Genomic DNA, 12,927 nt, shown 5'->3' with positions numbered 1-12,927 from the left:
TTTTTTTTATCATTTAAATTAACTGGATGAAATTAATTTTCCTTTTCAGATAAATATCTTCTGCCATTTCTATTCAATCCTCGTAGCTAAAAAGCATGACATGTATCACAGCCACAAAATAAAATACACTGAAGACAGTATTACCATTAACAACATTTACAGAAATTCAAATATACAGGGTGTTTATAAAGTCTCGGACCCATTTTGATGTTTAATAACTCATAAAATAATAAAGATAGATTAAAATTAATAACATAAATGGTTAAATAGACTCAAAAACTTTCATGAACCTTGTCAATGAACTTCCACGAACTATACCTCAAAAATACCTCAAATCAACCTTAAATATACCTTAAATTTTCATAAGGGTATAAAAACCATACGAATGATGATAATGACAGTGAAAGTTCTGATAGCGATATTCAACAAATGAACTATAAAGAGAGTAGTATTCCGTCCAAGAACCGTGAAATAAAGTGGAAATTTGAACCGCTGCTAATATAATAACAACTACTCCGGGTGTCACACGATATGCAACGGCAAGGATAACAGATGTAAAAAGTATATTTCAAGTTGTATTCAATTCTTCAAATGAAAACGAAATAATAAAAATTACTAATATTGAAGGAGAAAAGGTTTATGGAAAAAAGTGGAAAAATATCGAAAGCAAAAATTTTCAAGCACACATTGGATTTTTATTATTAGCTGGTGTTTATAAATCATATGTAGAATCAACAAAAAGTTTGTAGGATAAAGAAACTGGCAGAAACATATTTCATGCGACAATGTGTCTCGAAACATTTTGTGCCATATCCAGAGTTATTCGTTTTGATAATAAATCCACTCGTCAAAAAAGAAGAAATTTGGATAAATTAGCTGCAGTACGAGATATCTGGGAAAAGTGGATATAAATTCTACCAAAATTATATAATCCGAATGAAAATGTTACTGTGGATGAACAATTAGTGGGATTTCGATGTCCTTTCAAACAATGTATACCAAGTAAGCCATCTAAATATGGGATCAAAATATGAGCTTTATGTGACAGTAAAACTTCATATGCATTAAACACGCAAAGTTACATTGGAAAAGAAAAAGGGTCAATGCCGGAGAAAAATCAAGGAATGCGAGTAGTGTGTGTGATCTTACTTATGGGTATTCAGAACACAATGTTACATGTGATAATTTTTTTACATCTTACAACTTAGGACAACTTCTTCTGAAACGGAAAATGACAATGCTTGTCACCATTAGAAAAAATAAAAAATAACTTATTGAACAAATGCCAAGCAAAGAAGTGCACAGCTCATCATTTTATTTTACAGCAGACACAACTGTTGTCAACTACATTCCAAAAAAGAACAGGAAAGTTATTCTTATGAGCACTTTGCATCATGACATTGAAGTTTGCAACAGACCTGACAAAAAACCACAAATTATCTTAGATTACAATTCAACTAAAGGGGCTGTGGATACTCCTGATCAACTTTTAAACACATACACTTGTAAAAGAAAAACAAATCGCTGGCCTATGATAGTATTTTATAACATGCTAGATACGTCTGCGTACAATGCATTTGTTCTATGGACTTCAATACACAGTGAATGAAACGAAAACAAACTGATTAAACGAAGGCTATTTTTGCAAGAACTGAGGACTCAATGAAAATTGTGAAACAAGTACAGAGTAAAAGGAAAAACGTACCATCAAGTTTAGCCGAGAACACTTCATTGCCTGTCAAACGTGCAAGCTCAGTCCATCAAGCAACAATAACAAAACTAATATATTATGCTACTATTGTAAGAATCGCATTTGCAAAACTCGTGTAAGATATTACTGTTCAAATTGTAAATAAAGGTATGTTAAAATTTCCAATATTTTTCTGTTATATTTATAGGTGTGTTATATTTTAAGTCTCAATTTCGGATATTTTTCTCTTATTTTTATGGGCGATTTATACTATTAGACATATTTTTAAACTTACATTAATATACTTTAAACTATTTCTTAAATGACACCTGTCATTTATTACAAGAAAGTATAGTTTTATATATAGTATAGTTATAGCATATTGACCCGAACGTTACATACGTGTAGTAAATACGAACAGAACAGCAGGGTTAAAGGAATTTCGTCATTTTCCGGAGAAAGTGTTCGGTCAATCGGAGCAATCAATTTTGTTTATTTTCCCGGAGCACTTGGCATGTCTGCTCTACTTAGGAACAAGCCTGTAAATAAACAAAAAGACTGATGCTGAATGAATCAAAACCTAAATGTGCTATTGGCATCTTGGTTTCAAATGCATCAATCTTAGTTTTATTGGCTCCCCAGCCACTTTATTTTATAACCGTCGTTGAATAGCCGACCCATTTTTTGGGTTTACTGCCACTAATGCTCAACTCCTTAGCCTTGTAATTTCGAACCTTATCCAGTAGACAAGGGAACTCCTGGACCAAGTATTGGAAGAAATTTGCCTTTCTGGAGGACTTTTTGAATGAACTAACCCGCATTTGAGTTACATGAAGAGGAAAACCACGCAAGCCTGCCACGGTTAGTCTGGCGTCAAGGGGACTTAAACCCATGATCCGTCTACCAGAAGGTATTTTACGTCAGCACTGTGGTCGCTGCGAACCGAATGGGGAATACACATTGACCAGCCATTGTTAAGACTCAAACCCGATTCATCTTATTGAAAAGCGAACTCTTTATTCCCTGAGCCATTGCGACAATCCTGGAAACGATAAAGCCAATCACTTCACAATATTCTGCTGTTAACTTCCTCAACTCGCTTTTACTCTCCCCTACAGCCAAATCTTCTTCTCCATTGTGAGAGCGATAGACTAAAATATAAACAATGTGTAAGATGTGGATGGTGCGGAAAAGATTTGATCAGGCCTCCTCTTAATGCTTGGCCCATGTACCTGCCCCGGCAAATTTTAAACTAAAGCATTTCCTCTTCCGGTTACAACTTTTAAATGTCCGTTGCTATTGCTCTGAATTATTGTAATTACGTGTTAACTAGGGAAATTAAAAAAAAAGTGTGTGTGATTTAGTTTTTTCTAAATTAGAAAAATGTTGTAATTTAAAAAGTTCTCTGCGAAACATATGGATTTTTTTATGAGTGCTTACATTAAACGAGTCTTACCATCTCTTCAAATAAAATGCACCTAAAGTCGTTTCACTCCGTACAGCAAATTAAACTGTATGTTGCAGCTTGAGACCCCTAGCGGCAGAACACGAATAGGACTGGATAGCTTTTAAAAACAGTAGATGTAAAAACGAAGAACGCGCCTTGCCGCGCTAATAACTTACTAAAACTTTTCATCATCTCTTAGCTATCGTATATCATTTTAACGTAAATTCATCATTGTCATATTTGTAAATACGGTTATCCGAGTCTCCGCTTTAACCGAGATATCAACTACCGAAAAAAATTCTGAACTCTCACAAACACTCAGGAAAACAAAATCCATCAGCACTACTCCGCTTACTTTGCATTGTATCACACACCGCTCCACCCCTCCCCTTCTTTTGAAAGAAGAATATTGCGACACTCAGTTTCAGGGTTCAAAAAGAGAAGCATGAAACGAAAGAGTTTACGCTGAATTGTTTACGCTGAATTGTTTTCGTTGTTTAGTCATATGACCCATCCCCCCTTTCTACCAAATGGTTTCGACTAGTCACATGATTCCCTCAGTGGGGCCCTATTACCAACTCATCGAAATTTATTCCGCTCGGAAACTAGCTTTCACCGGATTGCCAATTTCGTAAAACCCACTTTGCCGTAACATGAGCATATCGGAATCGAAATCGCCATTCCGCACGATTCCGGTGAAATTGGAGTTTGTAGGCGGGACTAACTTTGACCAATTAGAAAATTACTATAATTCTAATTTATTAATCTGGCAACAATATGTTTGTTTTCTCTTCTTCTATGCGAGCTAAAATCGCATTAACTTAAAAATGAAAGCTTAAACATTCATACATTTTCAACAATTTTGTGTGTTCTTATTTTGTGTGTGTGTTTGTGCCAAGCTTGTGTTTATTTGAAGTATAGAGTGAAGTGCATACAGCGTAGTATTTTCAAATGGCTTCACGCACAAAAATTAATGTTCCCCAACAAGCAATGATTGTTGAATATCTGGAAAAGAATCCTGATCTCAATAAAGGTACCCTTACCGGCACTTTTACCTCTAAGCTAAAGCATCAACATTGGGAAGTGCTTTCAAAGATGCTGAATTCGGAAGGTGGATGCATCAAATCTGTCGACAAATGGATGAAGGTAAGAAACACAGTTTATCAATTTTATGTTACTAATTGCACTAGTTAAATTTTTTGGTAGCCAATTTCGCTTAAAACAAGGTACCAGTTTAAAATTCTGCAACTGCAACAGAATTTAGCACAAAATTAGTCAATTCATTCTATATAACATCTAATTATTATTGGTTTTTGACAATGATTAATTAATATTTATTTTAAATATTATTAAAAATAAGTTTTCTAGTTTCATAACAAGCCAATGATATAATGAAACATAACAAGCCAATAATATTTTAATTAAACAGTAATATTAATTTTGGTAATTATTAATCTTACTACACCTTTTTATTATGAAAACCATCTGTAATACATCATTTCACAATGTAAATAACCTTTAAATTAGCAAATTGAACTGGAATACCAAATAATAATTTTATCATGAGCATTTTGCCATATTCACTCCAATTGCCATCGCCAAGATCACTTAAGAATTTGTTCCTTCATATCTAAAATACATAAAACTATTGCAGTTTACTGTGCTGGATAAAAGTAATATCCTTAGACATTTCTTCTATGGTTACATCTAAATAAATATGCGTAGCAGAATAAATTAATCATTTCAATAATTTGAAAACTAATATGAAAGCAAAGTTCGGACCATGAAGTCAATGAATACTACACTCTTTTACACTCGGTTTATGTCGATATTATCATTAATCTAAGCTATGTTCCTTTCCCCTTTTCAGGTATGAATATTTGAACATTTTTTTAAATAAGTTGTCGTTTTATTAAGCAAAACAATGAATCTCTTCCGATTTCTTTTTAGTTTTAAGTATTTGAATTTTTTTTTTTTTTTTAAGTTTAAAAAATTGTTATTTAATGTAAAATTTTCAAATGTTTCTTTAGTTCTGATTTTTTTACACAGTTTTTAAATACTCAGATATATTTCAAGCGATATAGGAAATTATTATAGCTAATTTTGGTATTTTTTTAGCAAAGATTCTATTTTCTTTTTGTTTACATTTTTTTCAGTAGATTCTGTTTCCACATGGTTTATGAAATCCGATATTATTCATTTCTACTGCTAAATTCTGCGTATGAGTAACATCATTTAAAAAACTGATTTTTGTGATTTTCGAAGTGAATTTTTGCAGGTTTATAAATTAATATAAATTTTGTTTATTAAATAATTCATAATAAATCTTGTGTAATTCTACAGTTTCTCATTTTTTTTTTGTTATAGTCTTGGTCTGATTATAAGCAAGAGATAAAAGAAAAAGTATTTAAAAAGAGTAAAGCAAGCTAATGGCACCGGAGGAGTTCCCCCTCTAAAAGAATTAACAGAGTTGGAGGAAAGAGTTTTAGCTTTGATATGTACAGATGCGTACAAAGGACTGACTCACTATAAAGGAGCACAGGCTTTCTCCAGTAAGTTCGTTTTTGTGTTTTATATTATTTATTTCAATATGTTTATAAAAATTGTCAGCTTTTTTCAGAATGAGATTTTTCCTTTACCATGTTGATTTTCGCTATGAATTATGCAAAAAGGCACAGTTCACATTGTTCTATTAAACTTCATCACATTTCTTTAATTGAATTTTTAATATTATAGGTGCCTGAATCTATTGAAGTAATTTTGCCTGGGTCTCCAGCGGACTGATTCGTAGAATTGAGCTTCAGTGTGGATGAAGCCGAATCAATGTCTGAGCCATGCCACAGCCAGCACTCAGTCAGTCAGTTGGAGACACCCGTGGAATCCCCAACACCTGTTCCAGCAGCGAAGACCTCTTCCGCATACGAGCAAGTGCCTACAAAGAGGTTAAAATGTTTCGTTGCCTTGCGGTTTCCAGTGTTTTTAATATTTTATGAATAATGGGCACAGTTAGCTTTTGGAAGCATTGGAATCTGGAGTAAAATTAAGTATTTTTTAAGACTTTTAGGGCATTTTTTATATACATCACATCTAATAGATAGGCTTTTTAATATATCACAACAGTTTTTTACATCATAATTCTGAAAGTTAATTCGCTCTGTGTGTTCGTAAACGGCTATGAAATAAAGTCTTAACATTTAAAAGGAATAATATCGATTCATATTAAATTAGGAATAAATGAGTTTTAAAAATTCAATAATTTTTAATAGTATTGGGTTGACTGAATGTAGGGTTTAGTGGCACAAGGTCCAAATGAGGACATGCTGCGCCAAACAGTACGGTAAAATAGTTTAAAAGTCTAAGGGCATTCAAATTTAATTTTAATATATTTATAACTGATAAAACAGTACTAGCAGGTGAATAAGACAAGATTAATGATTTAAATAAAACCAGATAAAAAGTATGAATAAAATCAGATATAAAGTATGAGTACAGTATAATACGTAGTAAGTAAAGTGGACGAAGGTGATAAGATATTTACAAAAGTGTATAAAACAATAGACGTGTTAAAATTTTTATATGCAGTTAAAATACCAACGACACGTAAAAATGCTGAGATCATGTCAAAGTTAAAACACAGTAAAATTTTGTGAGACAAGTAAAATGGTAAAAAGTGAATAAATCATGAATAAAATAAAACTTATATACAATTTAAAATGCCAATAGCACGTAAAAATGCAAAAATGTTAGGATGATGAGAGTCACCCAACAAATCTCCCATAGATAAAATAGAACTACCAAAAAAGGTAAGACGATGTCTGTTAAAACACGGGCAAATGATTAAAATATGGTGAATCGAAAGTAAAACATCACAAGTGTTGCATTGAGGAGGTGATTCACCAAACAACAGATGTAGATGGGTCAGTCTGGTGTGTCCGATTCGCAGACGGGTAAGCTTAACATCTGCACTACGTAGTCGCAACACAGGGAAGGGTTCCAAATTTGACTTATGAGCGTGCAACTTATTATTCACTTGGTTATCCCACTGCTGCTGCCATAAAGATTTTATATACTTTTTAATATGTATTTTTACATCTGAGAATGGTACAGATAAGTTTAGGGCAGTAGTGGCAGATCGCGCTGCTGTATCGGCTAAATCCATTGCCTGGGATTCCAACGTGACTTGGAACCCAGCAAAACAAAAGATCAAAACCATTCTTCTGAAGTTTAAATAGTAAATGCTGTATAAAACACAAAATGGGATGAGTTTCATTGTCAAAATGCTTGAATTGGCGCAATACGCTCATACTATCCGAATAAACGCAGTATTTCCGATTCAAACTGGTTGAAATTAGCCTTAATGCCAACAGAATTGCAACGGCTTCAGCGGTGAATATGGAACAAATAGTTGGTATTTTATAACTGTAGGTGTCAAATAACAATACCACAGCCTACATAGCCAGGAGATTTTGAGCCATCTGTGAAAACCGGAACATGTTGACAATATTTATGATGATGAGCTTTGTATAGTTGCTGAAAAATGATAGGCGCTACTTGAGACTTACTATATACTTCGGAATAAGCGAGTGATCGAAACATTGTGTAGTAGATTCACAGATATTGAATGATTGGTTGACCGAGTGCATACGAGCATTAAGAGGGCGAACATGTGAGGGTCGAGCATCATAAATTCGTTCTAAACTTACTGGGAGTGTTTCCCGTTTAAGAGGGTGTGATGAGGATGAGATTACGTGATAATAATATGTTAAACCGAGCTGCATTCGTCTCAAATCTAGAGACAATTGGTGACACACAGCATACAGGTTTTCCACTGGAGAAGTACAAAATCCGCCGCTACATATACGCAAGGCAGTATGATGCACTGTATCCAACCTCTTAAGGTGTGAAGTTGAGGCAGTGCCATATACTGCACAAGCATAATCAATACGCGCTAGATTAATATATGCGTAGAATAAGTGCCTGATATATGCGTAGTAATGCGATACGATCTGCACCCCAATGCGTATTTGAAATGACACGTAACATGTTCATAGTCCTCTCTCAGCGTTTTCGCAACTGTTTAATATGTGGGCCAAATGTCAACTTGTCGAAAATCACTCCCAAAAATTTTGCTTTCTCTACAATGGGTATAGCTGCATTATTAATGTAAATGGTAGGATTATTATGTAGTCTGCGTAGTCGACAGAAATGCATGCATGAACTCTTGGATGGTGAAAGGGTATGACCGTTCTGGTCACACCATTCTATAATATTATTCACTGCCAGTTGTAGTTGACGTTCTATTACTCTCATGTCAGATCCTGAGCACGAGACGTTAAGATCGTCAACATAAAGGGAATCAAAAACTGTTGGTGGTAGTATATGTAAGATGAGAGAGGCATGAACGATGAAAGTGTGACACTAAGGACGCTACCCTGTGGAACACCTTCGGATTGAATGAAGGCATCAGAGAAAGTACTACCCAATTTGACTCGAAAATACTTCTGACTCAGGAAGTTTTTGATAAATGCAGAGAGATGACCACGGAGACCCATGTCAAACAAAGCCTTCAGAATTCCGTAGCGCCATGTCCGATCGTACGCCTTCCCAATATCGAAGAAGATAGAGATAAAATGGCTACGTCGGACAAAAGCATTACGTATACGAGATTCTAAAGCTACAATGTTATCCATAGTCGATCTACCCTTGCGAAAACCGCTTTGAAAGTTGGGAATTAGATGTTTCTTTTCGAGGTAATAAACAAGACGAGAGTTTATCATACGCTCGAGAATTTTGCAAAAACAACTCGTTAGCGCGATTGGACGATAATTCGTTGGTTCTGTCGGATCTTTACCCGGTTTCAAGATGGGTATAACTATCGCCTCACGCCAGCTATTTGGATAGATCTGCTCCAACCATATTCTGTTGAAAAGCACGAGAATGTTGTGCAAGGACGCGGTATTCAGGTTGCGAAGCATGCAATATGCAATACCATCGCGGCCAGGGCTTGTATTGGGGGCTTTAGCGAGTGCTCATTGTAATTCTAGCACTGTAAATGCTCGGTGATATTGAAAATGTTGTCTCGTTTTAAAATTTATTTTGCGGCTTTCAGCAACTAGTTTGTGAGCTTGAAAGGTTTGACTGTAGCTGTCAAAGTTGGAGATAGCAGCGAAAGTTTCACCCAAGATGTTACTCACATCTACAGGGTCAGAGTACGTGGTACCGTTTATATCAAATACCGGAGGATGAAATTCACGGTAGATACCATTGGCCCTCTTGACTCTCGACCAGACTTGTTTGGGAGATGTCGTAGATGTGATGGATGAAACGTAACGCTTCCAAGAGTCCCTTTGGGAATGGCGTCTTGTCCGGCGAGCAAAAGCTCTAGCTCGTTTAAAAGCCACAAAGTTATCGTTTGTTGGATAGCGACGGAAGGTATTCCATAATATCTGCTTCTCTTTGTGAGCTTTAGAGCATTCAGCATTCCACCAAGGCTTACGGAGACGGTGAGGAAAGGTAGATGTCCTTGGTACGCTAATTTCAGCAGCATGTATTATGACTGAAGTTACATTCTCAACTGCGTCATTTATATTGTTATCAGTTACCATATCTTCAGTGATATCAGCAAGCTTATTGAAGAGATTCCAATCAGCCCGGTGATATATGAAAACAGAGGGTCTGGGAGTATTATTAACAGTAGCTATATATGAAATAATTATAGGAAAGTAATCGCTGTTATGAAGATCATTATCGATCGAAAGTTGTGAAAAAGGTAAAAGTGCAGGCGAACATAAAGCTAGGTCAATGCAATGGAACGTTTGTGTGGGTGCATGAAAATATGTGTCCTCACCTTGATTGAGTAAACATAAGTTATGGTCGGTTATGAGATTTTCTATTTGGCGTCCGCGAGCATTGGAGTCGGAACTACCCCATAGTTCGCTGTGACCATTAAAATCCCCGAATAGCAGGAAAGGTGCAGAAAGTTGATGAAGTAATGAGTTCAACTCTGATTGGGGTATCGAAGCATGCGGAGGTAAATAAATAGAGCAGATTGTAATGGGGATGTTAAAGTAAACTTGAACGACAACAGCCTGTACAGGAGTAGACAGTAAAAGGCGAGATGATGGGAAATATGTGGAGATTAAAATTGCAACTCCACCGGTAGGTCGAATAGTATCGACACAATCTTTCCGATGGGAGACATAATTACGAAGTTTAAAATTATCTGATGGGGATAAAAATGTTTCTTGAAGTGCTAAACATGTGGGTTGATATTTAAAAACAATATCTCTGATATCAGACATTTTATTTCTTGCACTGCGACAGTTCCAAGAAATAAGAGAAATTGGCATTATTTCTTTTTCTTTGAAGTGGAAGAGGATGAATGCTCGCCGTCCTTCGGATATTCATCGAAAAGGGATTCATCTTCCGAAGGATGTAGCGTCAAAACATCATCCATCTTCTGTGAAGCAGCAGTTAATAGTATTGGGAACCTTCAGTATTTAGATGTCTTTTAATTATATGACTTACTAAATGCAAATAAAAAAAACTTGGTATTAAGTATTTTGATATAACCAAAATCCACCAAATTTTCTTGTCTTTTTTAAAAGGCTCAAAGGGAGAAATATTGCCACTTCGATTGGCTCAGTATTTTTGTGCTCCGAGTTTGTAATTTACTAAACTTTTATATATTTTTTTTTGGTTTTTTAGTAACAATTTATTCTGCAGTTGTTATATTTGTGTATTTGTTGCTAACTTGAAGCATCATCACATAGCTGATATACTTATTTTTTTCTATCGCTTATAAAGAAGTTAATTTAAACACACAGTTAAATAAATAAATATAAAATTAATTACAAATTTTTATTTAAACAAGAGAAATTTTTTCATTACAACATGGTAAATAATTCAGTCGCAAATTCTCGCAGCTTTTCTACCCTCACATGCTGGCAGGCCAGTATTGAATGGCATGTCATCTTCTGAGAGGGTATCATATGTAATATGATACCCATCTCTCATACACATATTATGCAGCACTGCACACGCATTCACAATCATGCCGGCAATTGTTGGCGTATAGTGCAGCACTCTTTCTTTTAAGAGGCATCTAAATCTTCCTTTTAATACCCCATTGCATCTCTCGATGATGTTTCTTCCAAGTCTATGTCTGAAATTATAATTTTCTTCCTCCAAAGATGTTTCGGCGAGAGGGGTCATGAGCCATGGCTCTAGTGAATAGCCAGAATCACCTACATAAAGAAATTAATACAAAGATTAAAATTGTACATCTAAAGTCTTAAAATTATTATATAATTTAAAATCAATTTGATAAGATAGTTATTTAATAAGAGGTTATCCAAAAGGCAGTTTTCTTTTTAAAACATTATAATTTTTTAACTATTTACAATAAAGCAATTCCACTTGCTCATAAACACGAATTTTTTGATACAAAAAAAAATTCTGTTTAAAAATTATAAAGTAAATTAACTTTTGGATCACGTGGGACATTAAAAGAAATGGGACTACCAGAATTATTGTAAACTTAGATCAATATGCTTAAAAGTTGATAAGGATATCTCATAAACAAAAAAGTTTCTGAACATTAAATAAGAGCTCTAAGTATCTATGAAATAAAAATGATATTTTAAAACCTTCTAATTACTTTTTTTACTAAAAAGATAGCTTTTAGAAATAAAAGTTGATGAAAAATTGTAGTGAACAATGTATATAATATTTTTCTAAAAATTAACAATTGATTTTTAAATAGTAAAGTGTTTAAAATACCAGTGTAACCAAATGTATTTTAAATGAGCTTACATGAAAGATTTTTCTACAACTTACCTAGAAGCCATGTGTTTTTTAATCGGGAAGATTTGTCGCTGAACCAATCCCTTAGAAGACTCATCTTCAAAATATATGCATCATGCGTGCATCCAGGAAATCGGGCTGAAATACTCATGATTTGCATATGTATATCGCAAACCTGTTATAAATATTAAAAAGTAAATTTTACTGATGCAGCTGCAAAATATCTATTTTATAAAGTTTTACACATAATTGAAGCAATATATAGGGGTTGGTTTATTGATTATGTTATTGGTTATGTAGGTATAATTGAAGCAATATTTATATACTTTTAGTGAATTCTATCATTTAATAACAAATGTCATATTTTTTATTATTATTAATGTATATTAATATAGTATAATATTATATATATTTATATTAAATATTTAAAGAAAATAATTTAATTTAAGCAAATCTTTACAAACGTACATTTATCAAAGAAATAAAATTGGGCGGTGATACCCGACATTCATGTCAGCTGGGCTACCAGAAATCCAATTTCTTTGTAAATTTGTAACTACTCGAACAATTTTTCACATATAAACTTCTTTCTTTGTGCAAATTAAACTTAAGACTACATACTTTAATGCTGTATGTATAGAAAAAAGTATTTTTTTAGTATTAAAATGAAGTTTTATTGAAACATTCAACCAATTTTTCTTAATTTCATGACTACTGTACTCAACATATTTTCAAAACTATTATTTACCATGTTACCAGCTGCATAAATACTTGAAACTTTGAAAATAATCTTTTTTTAATATAATAATTAATGTCCGATGGCCCATTGACTTGAAAAAATATTCGATACATGTGAAATTGACAGTGGGCGAGGGTACCAGACACTCCCCTATATGTCAATTATTTTAACGAATTTGTAGATTGGAAATTCTGTTTTACGTTTTGCATAAAATGTTATCTCATTGACTAAATTAATGTATCGTAT

The 12,927-nt window shown here is 33.9% G+C and overlaps 1 long non-coding RNA gene and 1 pseudogene across 1 annotated transcript; both read left to right on the top strand.

Annotated features, from left to right (window-relative positions):
• The first annotated feature begins 682 nt into the window (after window positions 1-682).
• On the top strand, window positions 683-1,853 carry LOC139426882 (uncharacterized; annotated as a pseudogene).
• A 1,064-nt stretch (window positions 1,854-2,917) lies between these two features.
• LOC122271335 (uncharacterized) lies at window positions 2,918-6,243 on the top strand. The gene is made up of 3 exons (XR_006226326.2): window positions 2,918-4,283; window positions 5,505-5,689; window positions 5,874-6,243. It is a non-coding gene; the product is annotated as an uncharacterized lncRNA (long non-coding RNA).
• The last annotated feature ends 6,684 nt before the right edge of the window (window positions 6,244-12,927 follow it).

The sequence above is a fragment of the Parasteatoda tepidariorum genome, chromosome 10 (genome assembly GCF_043381705.1).
Source record: "Parasteatoda tepidariorum isolate YZ-2023 chromosome 10, CAS_Ptep_4.0, whole genome shotgun sequence".
Classification (NCBI taxonomy): domain Eukaryota; kingdom Metazoa; phylum Arthropoda; class Arachnida; order Araneae; family Theridiidae; genus Parasteatoda; species Parasteatoda tepidariorum.
The sequence above is the reverse complement of the archived record's forward strand: the minus strand, read 5'-3'. Positions and strand labels throughout refer to the sequence as shown.